The sequence below is a fragment of the Aedes albopictus genome, chromosome 1 (assembly GCF_035046485.1).
Source record: "Aedes albopictus strain Foshan chromosome 1, AalbF5, whole genome shotgun sequence".
NCBI lineage: Eukaryota > Metazoa > Arthropoda > Insecta > Diptera > Culicidae > Aedes > Aedes albopictus.
The window spans coordinates 320,315,307-320,332,805 of NC_085136.1; the positions used below are offsets into that span (position 1 = coordinate 320,315,307).

The following is a 17,499-nucleotide window of genomic DNA, read 5'->3' on the forward strand; positions in this document are numbered from 1 at the left end:
TCTGACAACTACAATTGACTATTAGAATGCTTCAATTTTCATTTTATTTCATTTCATTTTACAGAAAATAATTTCTTACACGCAAAATTGTAAGCAAGCTCCATACTGCTGACAACCTGTAATTTTACAATCCGATGGAGAATTGATGAATTTTGAATTTGTAATGCACAACCGCGTAAAACAAACGGTGATGATATCGAGGCGGTTGAAGAATTCGTGTACTTGGGCTCACTGGTGACCACCGACAACGGAATCAGTTGAGAAATTCAGAGGCGCATTGTGGCAGGAAATCGTGCTTATTTTGAACTCCGCAGAACTCTACGATTGAATAAAGTTCGCCGTAACACGAAGCTAACTATCTACAAAACGCTGATTAAACCGGTAGTCCTCTGTGGGCATGAAACATGGACCCTACGTGCAGAGAATGAACGCGCCCTTGGAGTTTTCGATCGGAAGGTGTTGCGTACCATCTCCGGTGGAGTGTAGATGGAAGAAGGGACTGGGAGAAGGCGAATGAACCACGAGCTGCATCAGCTGCTGAGAGAACCAACTATCGTCCACACCGCGAAAATCGGGAGGCTACGGTGGACGGGTCACGTCATCAGGATGTCGGATAGCAACCCGACTAAAATGGTTCTTGAGAGCCATCCGACCGGTACAAGAAGACGTGGTGTGTAGCGAGCTAGGTAGGTCGACCAAGTGGAGGACGATCTGCGGACCCTACGCAGAGTGCGGAACTGGAGACAAACAGCAATGGACCGAGTGGAATGGAGACGGCTACTATCTACAGCAGAGGCCACCCCGGCCTTACCTGATCGGTAAGGTAAGTCAAGCAGGCCCTTATTAGCTTTCGTTAGTCAAAGATGGTGGCCAGGCAGGAACACGAGAAACTCGTGGCAACTGCGGTAGCAGCAGAAATTGCGATGTCTACCCAAACGGAGGCCTTCATTTTCGTGGATAGCTTCAACAAATGTGGCAAATGCTATTGCTTACGACAAGCAATCGCAGAAGTGTGTGAGGCAGCCGTTAGGTGAGGATCTACCAGGCGGTGTCCGCAAGGCAAGGCGGCTGTTAACTCCGAAGATCGGTAATGAAGACGGCAATTCGGACCCCAGCCAGGCGGGACGCCCGGAAAGACGGGAAGGGTATGTCCGAAAAAGCCGGCCCGTCCAGGATCGAAGGGTTGTGACCACTGATTAGAACTCGGTAACCACAAGATAGGGCAGGTCAGGGTAGGACACTCTTTGGACCAAAGTAGACCACGAGAAGATGAAGAAGAAGAAGAAACTGGAAGCGGTGCTAGAGCGTAGGGATACCAGGCCTAGGAATCGTAAGAGGGCAGGTGCCAAGCGCGAGAAGGGCGACGCGCTCGTCATCAAGACTGAACAGTCCAAGTACTCGGAAGTTTTAATGGCGTTGAGGAGCGACGCCAAGCTCTGAGAGCCAACGTGCGTAGTATTAGATGTATTCATACAGGTGTAATGATCCTCGAACTAAAGCGCGACAAGAAATGTAAGGGCGCCGTCTACAAATGTCTGATGGAAAAGGACCTTGGCGAAGGTGGAGGCGACTGTGAAGGTAAAAAACCTAGACGAGATCCCTAACACGGAAGAGTTCACAGTTCCAACATTTCGAGGAACAAGTAGACACTGCAGCCGTTAGGCTACAAACGAGCCTGGCAGGGAAACAGGTGACTTAGGCACAGCTACCTGTGGTGGACGTTAACAGGTCCGTTAAAGTAAGGAAGTTCAAACTGGGCAAACTGGGCTGGTCAGTATGCAAACTGAACTTGCAAGAGCCACCGGAGGCTCACTTCAGGTGTCTGGAACCAGGACATAAGTTATGGGATTGTATGCAAAGACCCTGACAGAAACAGGCTGTATAGGCGATGCGTGTTTGATTTGTACTGGGAAATTCGTGACCCAAGTACACAACGGGAGGTTCAGAAGAGTAGCAGCTGACAAATCACAGTGCAGGCATCGAAGCTGAATCTGCTCTATTGTGACGCAGTCCAGCAACTGCTTTGTCAGGCAGTTTCTGAATGAGGGACGGATAGTACCATCGTAGTGTACTATAATACCGGGTACCCGCCGGCAACTGCAATTGGAGTCGCGGATGAGTCCGGAAAATGACGGCGATATGGACGACGGGTAAATACCCCGTCCAGGAGTTGGTGTCTACTACCTACGAGCCTTCTTGGTCGCCAAAGTAAACGCAGTCGATCGAGCAGTTTACGTAGATGCTGGACTGTATGACGACTGTGCTGACAGGGCAAAGGCCGGTGGTGGTGATAGCGGATGACTTCAATGCCTGGGCCGTGGAATGGGGAAGCCGTTTTACGAACCAGCGGGGTCACAGATAAAGGCACTGACTATGCTAGATGTTCAGCTGGCTAGTGTCGGTACTAAAAGTACCTTCAGTCGGAACGGAGCAAAGTCGATTATCGACGTTACTTGTTGTAGTCCTGGTTTAAGGTGAAGATATGAGGAAGCCACACATGAAATTTTCAAAACCACAAATCTGAAGAACCGACTGTCCGTTTGCGCTAAAAAATTGATTGATGGTAACCAATCGATCAACTTTTCAGCGCAAATCGACATTTGGTACTTCAGATTTGTGCTCTTGAAAATTCCAGGTCATTTGTGCTCTTGAAACAAGTAGTTCGAACTGGAGGGTAGACGATGACCACAGTCACAGCGATCACCTGGCTCCTTTCGTAGGACAGCTAAGGACTGGGGCTGGCGATGAGGAGAGGGTCATCGATGAGGAAGTTGCGGTGATAACAAAGTCCCTTAGCGTAGTTAAGGCCCCAGGTTCAGACGGAGTTCCGAATTTGGCCTTAAAAGTTGCAGAGGCTCCGAAGATATTCAGGTGCGCTATGCAGAAATGCCTGGACGAGGAAGTTTTCCCAAGACAGAATACTGTGCCCAGGTACTCCGCCCATCCCTCCATCCATTGATCAGGCTAAGGCCGGGGTGGCCTCTGCTGTACATAGTAGCCGTCTCCATTCCACTCGGTCCATGGTTGTTTGTCTCCAGTTCCGCACTCTGCGTAGGGTCCGCAGATCGTCCTCCACTTGATCGACCCACCTAGCTCGCTGCGCTCCACGTCGTTTTGAACCGGTTGGATGACTCTCGAGAACCATTTTAGTCGGGTTGCTATCCGACATCCTGATGACGTGACCCGCCCACCGTTGCCTCCCGATTTTCGCGGTATGGACGATGGTTGGTTCTCTTGGCAGCTGATGCAGCTCGTGGTTTATTCGCCTTCTCCAAATCCCGTCATCCATCTGCACTCCGCCATAGATGGTACGCAACACCTTCCGTTCGAAAACTCCAAGGGCGCGTTGGTCCTCTGCACGAAGGGTCCATGTTTCGTACCCATAGAGGACGACCTAATCAGCGTAATGTAGATAGTCAACTTCGTGTTATGGCGAACTTTATTCGATCGTAGAGTTCTGCGGAATCCAAAGTAAGCACGATTTTGCGGGCGCGGTGATTCCTCCCTGGAGCCCTTTGCCATCATGTACTTTGTCTTCGACACATTGATGACTAATCCGATTCACCTGGCTTCACTCTTTAGTCGGATGTACGTTTCCGCCATCGTCTCGAATTCACGAGCTATAATATCAATATCATCAGCGAAACCAAGCAGCTGATCGGACTTCGTGAAAATCGTCCCAGTCGTGTTTATCCCCGCTCTCCTTATTACACCTTCTAACGCAATGTTGAACAGCAAGCCCGAAAGACCACCACCTTGCCGTAACCCTCTGCGAAATTCGAAGGGACTCGAGAGTGTCCCTGATACTCGAACTACGCACATCACTCGATCCATCGTCGCCTTGGTTAATCGTATCAGTTTATCCGGGAATCCGTCTTCGTGCATAATCTGCCATAGCTGGTCTCGATCGATTGTATCATACGCCGATTTGAAATCGATGAACAAGTGATGTGTGGGCACGTTGTATTCGCGACATTTCTGCAACACCTGGCGGATAGCGAACATCTGGTCCGTTGTAGCGCGTTCACCCATGAATACAGCCTGATATTGCCCCACGAACGCCCAGGTACTCCACAAGCCCCGTTAACGATAGAGCATCTTTTTCACAAGTTAAAGAAAGGCAAGCCAAGTAACAGTGAGCATGTTGTAGTAGAGCCAGGAAAAAAAAAGAAAGACCAGTTTTACCGGAACGGTGCATTTTACTCCGAACCTTCACGCCGCGCCGTCAACGTTGAAGCTTGAGTCCTTGCTGTTTGCGGAGCGTGGCAGGTTTGAACTGATTGAATCGATCGCCCTCAGCCACCCAGGTGTCATTTTTTGAGTCATACCTACCTACCAAGTCTGGCCTCCCATGTCGAACTGACGTAATTTTCAGACGGGAGCCGGTCATGTTTGCAGAATGGCTTAATTCGGTACGCCAAACACGCGCATTATCAAAGCATGCTTCACATATGACTAACGATGCGAATATGAATAAGTATGCAGTCATGTTACTTTAGACAGACATTATTACGGGAGGTGACGAGTGTAGCACACGATCGGAAGTCGGAGCCAATTGGTGCAAGTGACACGTGCTCCACGATGCCTCAGTTCGTTAGGATTGACTCTCTATAATTTCACGACGCTTGGATGAATGGGGAGAGAGCTCATTGCTGTGCGCTGCTGCGGATACGAAAATAAATTGTAATTTATTAGGGGCCTTTGCCTGTTCATCTCGTTTGTAAACAAGTTGAATATCAGTTCTGGAATATGATATTCTCTTTGAGGCAACGTGCAAGTATGCGGCCATCTGACGGCGACGGGTTCGGTACTTGGCCGGTCCGAATCAGGAGCAACAGCCTTTCTGAACCGAATTCAAAATGGCCAATTGGCGAAGAAAGAAGTTCAATGACGCCTAAGTAAATCTCAAACGTGACGAGCCAATAATGTCGAATAGTAATCTAGGTCAGGTTCGTCGCCTACGCCTTCAAGTCTCTACCTGTCCGTACATCTACTTACACTAAGCAATCAACCGATCCATAAACCTAGTGCAATCCCTAATGTCAAGGTCGTTGTCTTCGTTGATCCCCGTACAAGTACGCTGCGACATTCCTGAGCTGCGCACACGGTCGGACCTAGGCCCGGCCGTGGCACCGTGCTGAGTGCGATCAAGTCGATCACGACGCAACAACGATGATCATCGTCATCATTGTCACCGCTGCTGCTCGTTGCTGCTGTGTTTTGATCGCGATCTTCGTCTCGAAGTCTTCGCGCGCGCAAGCCCAACTTGCGCGTGCGTGAACCAAACGTAAAGGCCAAGGTCAAAATGCGCTGTTTACACGGAACGTCCAGCAGACTTCGCCCTGAAATATGGTGCAAATTCATTGCGCGTTCATAAAGTGCAACCTGTGACCTGCCTGCGCGCGGAGGAAGACGATGAAATTACATAACTTCCCTTCCCCCCACAGACTCAAATCAAGCGCTGTTGTGATCAACCGATCTGGTTTTACACTTGCTCCGATTAATTTCTGCGTTGAATATCGCCGCAGGATCGTCGCGTTTGCTCATTGCGCATGGAGCTCTGGTTTCAACCCCATATAATAAGTAAATGGTGCGCGTAAAGTTGAGGGTGATCTCGAACGTTAAGCCGGTTATGATTTAGTGGCACGCTAACCCTGTGCGATGACAGACAGCTTGCGGTAAAAATGGTGCGATATTACACTAGAATCTATGCGGTGCGCGTGCGATGGTGAAATAATGTTGCATCAGAGCGTTATACTGAATTGATTGATGAACTAGAGGGTTCTTCTTCTTGGCGTAACGTCCCCACTGGGACAAAACCTGCTGCTCAGCTTGGTGTTCTACGAGCACTTCCATAGTTATTAACTGAGAGCTTCATATGCCAATGACTATTTTGCATGTGTATATCGTGTGGCAGGCACAAAGCTACTCTATGCCCAAGGAAGTCAAGGAAATTTCGTTTACGAAGAGTTTCTGGGCCTACCCTGGAGTTTCCGAGGGTCTCACGTACGTCAGGGATGGGAACACTCACTTGCAAAGAGTTACACTCACTTGCTATTTTCTCAGCTCAGAAGCGTGCAATCAAAAAACGATGTATGGACGACTTTTGCCTTGTGGTTTTGTCTCAAACTTTGCCGAATAGAGTAAAGGTCGCACACGAATCCCAAAGTCGTTACATAGCTGTGAAAGTGACTCTCCACAAGCTGAGTGTAATTTATATTCAAGTCGTGGAGAGTTGCCTTCGCAGATCTCTCACGACTTCGGTATGCGTGTGCGACCTGTACTCTATTCGGCAAACTTTTAGACAAAACCATAAGGCAAAAGTCTCCCATGCATCGTTTCTTGATTGCACGCTTCTGAGCTGAGAAAAATGCAAGTGAGTGTAACTATTTGCAAGTGAGTGTTCCCATCCTTGACGTACGTTACTTGGGGTCCAAGAGGATCTTTAGGGGGTTTCGGAGGCATTTAAAGAAGTCTTAGAGTATTTTTGAGCAGGTTTAAGAAGCGTTGCGGAGACGTTTTTGGGTGTTTGGGAGGGTCTCAGATGCGTTAAATGACGTCTGAGGGGGCTTTAGGGGCATTCTGGACGCATTTCATGAAGATTGAGACCATTTTCGGTGGAATTCCGAGACGTTACGGAGGCGTTTTTGGGGATTTCGGAGGGTCTCAGGTGTGTTACATGGGATCCGAGAAGAAGGATTTTAGAGGCATTTCAGAAAGTTTCAAGCATTTGCGACGAGATTCAGAAGAAGCGTTACGCAGGCGTTTCCGGGGGTCTCAGATGCGTTACATGGGGTCCGAGGAGGTTTAAGGGGGACTTTGGTGGCATTTCAGGAAGTTTTGGCGGGAATCAAATGCGTTACTGAAGCGGAGTTTTCGGGGATTTTTGGAGCATCTCAGGTGCGTTACATGTAGTCTGAGTGGGTTTTAGGGGGATTAGAAGGTATTTAAGGAAGTTGCAGGGCATTTTCGACGAGATTAAGAGGCGTTACGCAGGCATTTTCGGGGGTTTCGGAGGTTTTCAGGTGCATTAAATGAAACATTCAGGAATTAGGACGCATTTCAGGAAGTTTCAGAGCATTTTTGGTGGGATTCAGAGGCGTTACGGAGGCGTTTCTGTGTGTTTCGGAGGGTATCTTGTACATTACATGCGGCCCGAGGGAGTCTTAGGGGGGTTCCAAAGGCACTTCAAGAAGTTTCACAGGATTTCTGCGGGTGAAGCATTACGCAGGTGTTTTCGGGGGTTTCCGAGGGTCTCGGGTGTGTTACATGGGTCCAAAGGGGATTTGGGGGAATTACGGAGTAATTTCATGAAGTTTCAGAGCCTTTTCAGCAGGTTTCAGAGGCGTCACGGAGGCGCTTTCGGTGATTTAGGGGGGTCTCAGGTGCGTTACATGGGATTCATGTGGGTTTTAGAGGAATTTCAGAGGCATTTCAGGAAGTTTCTGAAGATTTTCAGAGACCCCATCATAATATATTTTGAAGTGTCCCTGAAATGTCCTTTGTAAGGGTGATTTTGAAACCCCCTGATACGACCCTGACCTGAAATGCCACAAAACACCAATAAAACTTCCGAAATTCCATTGAAATCATCATAATTTATTTCATATGCCTCTGAAACCCCTTTGGACGCCTTCAATAGGCTCCAGAAACCCCCTGAAACGCACCTGAAAACCCCTTGAAACGTCCCTGAAATGCTATCAAACGCCCCTAAAACCTCTGAGCACGAATATGAATGTTCTTGAAACTCTCTGAAATTAATCAGAAATGACTCAGAAATACCTTGAAACGCGCCCCATACCCCTTGTAACGCCCTTTAACCCTTTGGATCCAGAGGGGTCATGTATGACCCCAACATACATTCGCACATTCAATAAAATAGAATACTGTCTTCGGCAAAGCTGTTGCAAATTAGGTCCTCTATTAAGAAAAATGGAAATGTTTGTATTTGACCTAGAACATCCTGAACATCATAAAATTTGGAGACACGAAATAACTGTCATACCAGTTGTTCTAAATATCAAGAGGTGTTTTATATTGTGGGATGTTCTAGATGTTCCAAATTGTACTGTATTGAAGTATTTTAAATCTACAAGAATAGCTTTATGTGTATTCGCAAGAAATATTAGCATTGCAGTAGACTATACTGGGATCCGTAAAGTTCTTGAAATCTACAATGTCATTTAAATACACTACAGTCGGAACCCGCTCGTTGAGCCACAACCTCCACCCAACCAACGAATTCGATTTGCTAGTTGGATGAAATGACAGCAGCACAAGGGGCGTGTGCATTGTTTTTTTTTTTAATCATGTTTAGGTTGGAAGCGAAAAGGAAAATGTTTCAATTTGTTTTACATTTAGAGCAAAACTGATACGTTTTGCAAGATACATATATGGCCAATGCGAGAAATAATTATTTTCACCCATTTTCAGTCGGTGAAGTGAAAATATAGATGTTTATGAAACCACCCGGACCAAAAGCAAGCACAAAACCCTTTCAATGATCGACAAAATAAAGATTGCCGATGTTTTGCATTTGTTTCGAAGTAATTGTACATATTCTTTTTTTTTAAAGAAATATGAAATAGAAATTCTTCTCGATTATCAGTAAAGTTTAAGAAACCAAAAACTCGTTAGCTCGCCCCTCGGCATTACAGATTGGTTGTCATTTTCAGTTTGACATTGAATTATGACATCCAGGTACTTTTTAGTTGGCTGACAGCTCAACTAACGGGGCCCCAACTAAAAAGCCACCCAACTATTAAGCCCCCAACCAGCGAGTCATGACTGTATAGGGATATTCCAGACTTTCTTTCATTACTTTCGTTACTCCCTCCTTCTTTGAGTAGTATTAAGTTCACCGAGAAAAGCCAATAAAATTCAATTATCATAAAGTCATGCGGTGATTAAACCTAGAAAGTAATATTCCAGACTATCTTGGAGTTCAGAACTTCAGGTCTACACTTGTAACAGTAGCCATAATCAACCGCTGTTACTGGACCAATCTGAAGTCTACTTGGTATTATTATAAACCTTTGAGACATTCAAGGTCGTCCAAACTGTCTTATAAGAAGTCCTTCAAATCTACAAGAATAACTTTATGTGTTTTAGCCATAAATAATAGCATTGCATAATCTGCTGGGATCCAAGAAGCTCTTGAAATCTGAAATGTCATTTATAGACACTATAGGGTTATTCCAGGTCAGCCAAACCACCTTGGAGTTTGGATCTTTAGGTCTACACTCATAGCAGTAGCCATATTTGCTATACTGAGTAACGTTGCATAATCAACTGCGGTTACTGGACCAACCTAAAGTCTACTAGATTTCAAACTTAAGGACATTCTTAATTGTCCTATAATAAAGTCCTTCAAATCTACAAGGATATATTTTATGTGTTTTCGCCATAGAAAATATGTAAATAGCATTGCATAATCTGTTGATCTGTTGGGATTCGTAAAACTCTTGAAATCTCAAATATCATTTAGAGACACTATAGGTATGTCCCAGGTAAGCCAAACTACCATGGAGTTCAGAACTCCAGGTCTACATTCGTAACAGCAGCCATATCTGGTAAACTGAATAACGTTGCATATTTAAATGTAGGTATTGGACCACAGACAGACAGACAGACAGACAGACAGACAGACAGACAGACAGACAGACAGACAGACAGACAGACAGACAGACAGACAGACAGACAGACAGACAGACAGACAGACAGACAGACAGACAGACAGACAGACAGACAGACAGACAGACAGACAGACAGACAGACAGACAGACAGACAGACAGACAGACAGACAGACAGACAGACAGACAGACAGACAGACAGACAGACAGACAGACAGACAGACAGACAGACAGACAGACAGACAGACAGACAGACAGACAGACAGACAGACAGACAGACAGACAGACAGACAGACAGACAGACAGACAGACAGACAGACAGACAGACAGACAGACAGACAGACAGACAGACAGACAGACAGACAGACAGACAGACAGACAGACAGACAGACAGACAGACAGACAGACAGACAGACAGACAGACAGACAGACAGACAGACAGACAGACAGACAGACAGACAGACAGACAGACAGACAGACAGACAGACAGACAGACAGACAGACAGACAGACAGACAGACAGACAGACAGACAGACAGACAGACAGACAGACAGACAGACAGACAGACAGACAGACAGACAGACAGACAGACAGACAGACAGACAGACAGACAGACAGACAGACAGACAGACAGACAGACAGACAGACAGACAGACAGACAGACAGACAGACAGACAGACAGACAGACAGACAGACAGACAGACAGACAGACAGACAGACAGACAGACAGACAGACAGACAGACAGACAGACAGACAGACAGACAGACAGACAGACAGACAGACAGACAGACAGACAGACAGACAGACAGACAGACAGACAGACAGACAGACAGACAGACAGACAGACAGACAGACAGACAGACAGACAGACAGACAGACAGACAGACAGACAGACAGACAGACAGACAGACAGACAGACAGACAGACAGACAGACAGACAGACAGACAGACAGACAGACAGACAGACAGACAGACAGACAGACAGACAGACAGACAGACAGACAGACAGACAGACAGACAGACAGACAGACAGACAGACAGACAGACAGACAGACAGACAGACAGACAGACAGACAGACAGACAGACAGACAGACAGACAGACAGACAGACAGACAGACAGACAGACAGACAGACAGACAGACAGACAGACAGACAGACAGACAGACAGACAGACAGACAGACAGACAGACAGACAGACAGACAGACAGACAGACAGACAGACAGACAGACAGACAGACAGACAGACAGACAGACAGACAGACAGACAGACAGACAGACAGACAGACAGACAGACAGACAGACAGACAGACAGACAGACAGACAGACAGACAGACAGACAGACAGACAGACAGACAGACAGACAGACAGACAGACAGACAGACAGACAGACAGACAGACAGACAGACAGACAGACAGACAGACAGACAGACAGACAGACAGACAGACAGACAGACAGACAGACAGACAGACAGACAGACAGACAGACAGACAGACAGACAGACAGACAGACAGACAGACAGACAGACAGACAGACAGACAGACAGACAGACAGACAGACAGACAGACAGACAGACAGACAGACAGACAGACAGACAGACAGACAGACAGACAGACAGACAGACAGACAGACAGACAGACAGACAGACAGACAGACAGACAGACAGACAGACAGACAGACAGACAGACAGACAGACAGACAGACAGACAGACAGACAGACAGACAGACAGACAGACAGACAGACAGACAGACAGACAGACAGACAGACAGACAGACAGACAGACAGACAGACAGACAGACAGACAGACAGACAGACAGACAGACAGACAGACAGACAGACAGACAGACAGACAGACAGACAGACAGACAGACAGACAGACAGACAGACAGACAGACAGACAGACAGACAGACAGACAGACAGACAGACAGACAGACAGACAGACAGACAGACAGACAGACAGACAGACAGACAGACAGACAGACAGACAGACAGACAGACAGACAGACAGACAGACAGACAGACAGACAGACAGACAGACAGACAGACAGACAGACAGACAGACAGACAGACAGACAGACAGACAGACAGACAGACAGACAGACAGACAGACAGACAGACAGACAGACAGACAGACAGACAGACAGACAGACAGACAGACAGACAGACAGACAGACAGACAGACAGACAGACAGACAGACAGACAGACAGACAGACAGACAGACAGACAGACAGACAGACAGACAGACAGACAGACAGACAGACAGACAGACAGACAGACAGACAGACAGACAGACAGACAGACAGACAGACAGACAGACAGACAGACAGACAGACAGACAGACAGACAGACAGACAGACAGACAGACAGACAGACAGACAGACAGACAGACAGACAGACAGACAGACAGACAGACAGACAGACAGACAGACAGACAGACAGACAGACAGACAGACAGACAGACAGACAGACAGACAGACAGACAGACAGACAGACAGACAGACAGACAGACAGACAGACAGACAGACAGACAGACAGACAGACAGACAGACAGACAGACAGACAGACAGACAGACAGACAGACAGACAGACAGACAGACAGACAGACAGACAGACAGACAGACAGACAGACAGACAGACAGACAGACAGACAGACAGACAGACAGACAGACAGACAGACAGACAGACAGACAGACAGACAGACAGACAGACAGACAGACAGACAGACAGACAGACAGACAGACAGACAGACAGACAGACAGACAGACAGACAGACAGACAGACAGACAGACAGACAGACAGACAGACAGACAGACAGACAGACAGACAGACAGACAGACAGACAGACAGACAGACAGACAGACAGACAGACAGACAGACAGACAGACAGACAGACAGACAGACAGACAGACAGACAGACAGACAGACAGACAGACAGACAGGTGGTTGAAATCAAGGATCTGGACGAGGTCACTACCGAAGAAGATCTGAAGCGCGCACTGACTGCGCAGTGCAACGTCGAAGGGCCGATGGTGATTCGGATAAGGAAGTCGTATGGAGGCACCCAGACGGCGACAATCCGATTGCCGGCGGATGCTGCCAACAAGCTGCTGGTGAATGACAAGGTCAAAGTTGGATGGGCGGTGTGCTCGCTGCGACTGGCTCCCCGTTTGACCAATCAAATGGAGAGATGTTACAGGTGCACGGAGTTTGGTCACCACTCGAGGAACTGCAAGGGTCCGGACAGGTCCGAACGGTGCTGGAGATGCGGTGGAAACGGACACGTTGCTCGGGACTGCACAAAGCAACCCAGGTGCATGCTGTGCAAGCCGGAGGACGGAAATGATCATCCGACTGGAGGCTTTAAGTGCCCGGCCTACAAAAAGGCGAGGACAGGCCAACAATGATGCAGATAACTCAAATAAATCTGAATCATTGCGACACCGCACAGCAACTGTTGTGGCAGTCGACAACAGAGTCAAAGTGTGATGTTGCGATTATTGCGGAGCCGTATCGGGTTCCCCCCGAGAACGGCAACTGGGTGGCCGATAGAGCTAAGATAGCGGCAATTCAAGTCATGGGTAGATTCCCTATCCAAGAAGTGATCGAATGCTCACATGACGGTTTCGTAATTGCTAAAATCAACGGAATCTTCGTGTGCAGTTGTTATGCACCTCCAAGGTGGACGGACGAAGAGTACAACAGGATGTTGGATGCACTCACCGACGCGCTGGTTGGACGAAAGCCGGTTATCATCGGAGGTGACTTCAACGCCTGGGCCGTGGAGTGGGGTAGCAGACTTACCAATTCAAGAGGATACAGCTTACTGGAAGCCCTGGCGAAGCTGGACGTAAAGCTTTGTAATGACGGTACGGTCAGCACATTCCGCAGAGACGGACGTGAATCAATAATCGATGTCACGTTCTGCAGTCCTTCGCTTACGGAGGACATGAACTGGAGAGTCAGCGAGAAGTACTCCCACAGCGATCACCAAGCGATAACTTACACCGTCGGCTGGCGAGCCTATTCGGCAACGAGACGAACGAGGACCCGAGAGCGGAAGTGGAAGATAAAGGACTTCGACAAGGGTCTCTTCATCGAGGCGCTTCGGACACACAGCGGTGCAAATCTCGACGCAGAGGAGCTGACAGAAGCGGTAGCAACAGCCTGTGACGCATCAATGCCAAGGAAGTTGGAGCCCAGATTCCGACGGCGCCCAGCTTACTGGTGGAATGGATCACTCAGTATCCTACGTGCTACATGTCTCAGAGCCAGAAGAAGTGTTCAGAGGGCAAGAACTGATGTCGAGAGAGAAGAACGGAGACTCGTGTTTCGCGAAGCTCGCGCGGCTTTCAAACGGGAGATAAGGCTGAGCAAGTTGAACTGCTTCAAAGAACTGTGCCAAGAAGCTGATGCCAACCCATGGGGTAACGCCTATCGAATCGTGGTGGCAAAGTTGAAGGGCCCGGCGACCCCCGCTGAAATGTGCCCGGAAAAGTTGAAGACGATCGTGGAAGGCCTTTTTCCGCACCATGATCCAACGCTGTGGCCGCCTACGCCATATGAGGACGAAGAAGATGAATCCAGAGGTTCACGGATCTCCAACGAAGAGCTAGTAATAGTTGCGAAGGGTCTGAAGGTGAAGAAAGCTCCTGGCCCGGATGGAATACCCAATGTAGTGCTGAAAACGGCGATACAGGCGTTCCCTGACATGTTCAGGATAGTATTGCAAAAATGCTTTGATGAAGGCTATTTTCCAGATAGATGGAAGATCCAGAAGTTGGTCTTACTGCCGAAACCGGGGAAGCAGCCAGGGGACCCAGCATCGTACAGACCCATATGTTTGTTGGATACCCTCGGGAAGCTATTGGAAAGGATAATCCTTAACAGGCTCACACATTGCACGGAGAGCGAGAATGGTCTATCGAGGAAGCAATTCGGGTTCCGAAAGGGTATCTCAACGGTGGATGCAATCCGGACAGTCGTGCATAGTGCAGAGAAGGCAGCCACGCAAAAGAGGAGAGGAAAACGGTTTTGCGCGGTAGTAACAATCGACGTGAAAAACGCTTTCAATAGTGCTAGCTGGGAGGCTATCGCCGTAGCACTACACAGGATGCGTGTTCCTAGTTACTTGTGCAGAATACTGGAAAGTTACTTCCAGAACAGAGTGCTGGTGTACGAAACGGAGTTGGGCCAAAAATCAACCACGATTACGGCAGGGGTGCCACAAGGTTCCATTCTAGGTCCTACGCTCTGGAACGCGATGTACGATGGAGTACTAACATTGCAGCTGCCCAGTGGAGTTGAAATCGTTGGATTCGCGGACGATGTCGTTCTTACGGTAACCGGCGAGACGCTAGAAGAGGTCGAGATGTTGACGGCGGAGGCGTTGGACACCGTTGAAGCGTGGATGACGGGAGCTAAACTACAGTTGGCTCATCATAAAACGGAAGTAGTGCTAGTGAGCAACCGGAAAGCCGTTCAATCAGTAAACATCAACGTCGGAGAATACGAAATTGCGTCGAAGCGTGCGCTGAAGCACCTGGGGGTGATGGTCGACGACCGTTTAAATTTTAACGCACACGTCGATTACGCCTGCGAAAGGGCGTCGAAGGCTGTCAACGCGATTGCTACGATTATGCCAAACGTCGGCGGACTGAGAAGCAGCAAGAGACGCCTTCTGGCTAGCGTTGCAACCTCAACCCTGAGATATGCAGTTCCGGCCTGGGCCGCAGCGCTGAAAACACAGTGTAACCGAGGGAAGCTGAACAGAGTGTTCCGACTAATGGCCATGCGGGTCGCAAGCGCCTATCGTACGATTTCATCGGAGGCAGTATGCGTTATCGCTGGGATGATGCCCATTTACATTACCCTGGCCGAGGACGTGGAATGCTATCAGCGAAGGAATACAAGGAACGTGCGGAGCATCGTTAGAACGGATTCGTTGTCTAAGTGGCAGCAAGAGTGGGACAATGCGGGAAATGGAAGGTGGACCCATCGGCTCATCCCGAATGTATCTGAGTGGGTGAACAGGAAGCATGGAGAGGTGAACTTTCATCTGACGCAGTTCCTGTCCGGGCACGGCTGCTTCCGGAAATATCTGCATCGGTTTGGTCACGCACCTTCGCCTCTCTGTCCAGAGTGCGGAAACGAAGAAGAGACACCAGAGCACGTCGTCTTCGAATGTCCCAGATTCGACGAAGCGCGCAGGGATTTGCCTGGTATGACAGCTGACAATGTCGTCCGCGAAATGTGCCGCGAAGAAGAGAAATGGAACGCCGTCGACCGCGTAGTAAGGCGAATACTGTCCGAGCTGCAAAGGAAATGGCGTGAAGACCAGAGGATCTCTGACCGCGATCGGAGTAGGCTTGATCCACCGTCGGGGACAAGACCGAGTAGACCGTGACGTAGTACTGGTTTGTGGTCGTCGGGGCGCCAGTGAACCGGAAGCCAACCTCCAACCGGAATCGCTGGGTCGACCTCGGCACCTGGCCGGCCGTGATTGAACTGCGCGTTCGGGAGAACTTCCGTCGCCGGGGATTTTCTCCGTCGGAGTAGGCTAGGTCCACCGCCGGGGACTAGACAGAGTAGGCCGTGAAAAGCACCGGAGAACGGTCGTTGGGGCGCCTTTGAACCGGAAGCCAGTCTCCAACCGGAATCTCAGGACAGACCTTGACGCCGACCCGGGAAGATCGGTTCGGAAGAACTTCCATCGCCGGGGAACTCTTCGTCGGAGTAGGATGGGTCCACCGCCGGGGGCTATCCGAGTAGCGAGCGATCGTGGTGAACTGCGCTTAATGGCGAAAAAACGTAGAAGATTAACAAATTGCAAATTAACAAATTAACAAATTGTAATGTGCACTGACTGGAGTTGAAGTGTCGCTGAATGGCGACAAAAATAGGAAAATAACAAATTCACTAACATGAGCTAAATGGCTCAGCACGACGCATGTTGCACGCTGATCGGTGAAACGCTAGAAATTAAACAAATTAATAGCAAGAGCTAAATGGCTCAGCAGGAAGGTAGCGAAAGAGCTTAGGAAACTATAACAATAAAAGCGTAGAATAACAAATTGGTGATGGTGCACAAGGCACAAAACGCCTCCCCTCCGAAGAAATACTGCATGGTGGTACCGGAGGGGAATTTAAGGTGGAGGTGAACTAGGAGAGTGTTTTTAGTGGGTAGGCGCACATTCGAATCCCACACAGCGTCTTTAGAAGATTTTTGGACTCCTAGAATAAAAAAAAAAAAAAAAAAAAAAAAAAAAAAAAAAAACAGACAGACAGACAGACAGACAGACAGACAGACAGACAGACAGACAGACAGACAGACAGACAGCGCGTAGACTTTAGGATCTTAATTCAAGAATAGTTTGGATGACCTACCCGACTGATCTGATGCTGTCTTTTGAACTTTCAGTAGACTTACTGGACATGACAGAATACGAATCGTAGCTTTATATAATGAAAGAAGCAACCGTAACACCCGTAGACTTCAGGATCTAAACTCAAGAGTAGTTTGGATGACCTAGGATATCTCGACTGATCTGGTACTGTCTTTTGAACATTCAGAAGTTTTACTGGACATGACAGAACATAAATCGTTGCTTTGTATAATGAAAGGAGTTACCGTTACACGCGTAGACTTTAGGATCTAAATTCAAGAACAGTTTGGATGACCTAGGATATCCCGACTGATCTGATGCTGTCTTCTGAACTTTCAGAAGACTTACTGGACATGATAGAATAAAAATCGAAGCTTAGTAAAATGAAAGAAGTTACCGTTACACGTGTAGACTTTCGGATCTGAACTCAAAAACAGTTTGGATGAATTAGGTTATCCAGAAAAAATATTCTGCATCATAT

At 48.1% G+C, this 17,499-nt stretch overlaps 1 protein-coding gene across 6 annotated transcripts in view; it reads right to left on the bottom strand.

Annotated features, from left to right (window-relative positions):
• The window catches only part of LOC109411053 (papilin), a 392,526-nt gene that overhangs the window by 264,197 nt on the left and 110,830 nt on the right, over nt 1-17,499 (bottom strand). The window lies entirely within an intron of this gene.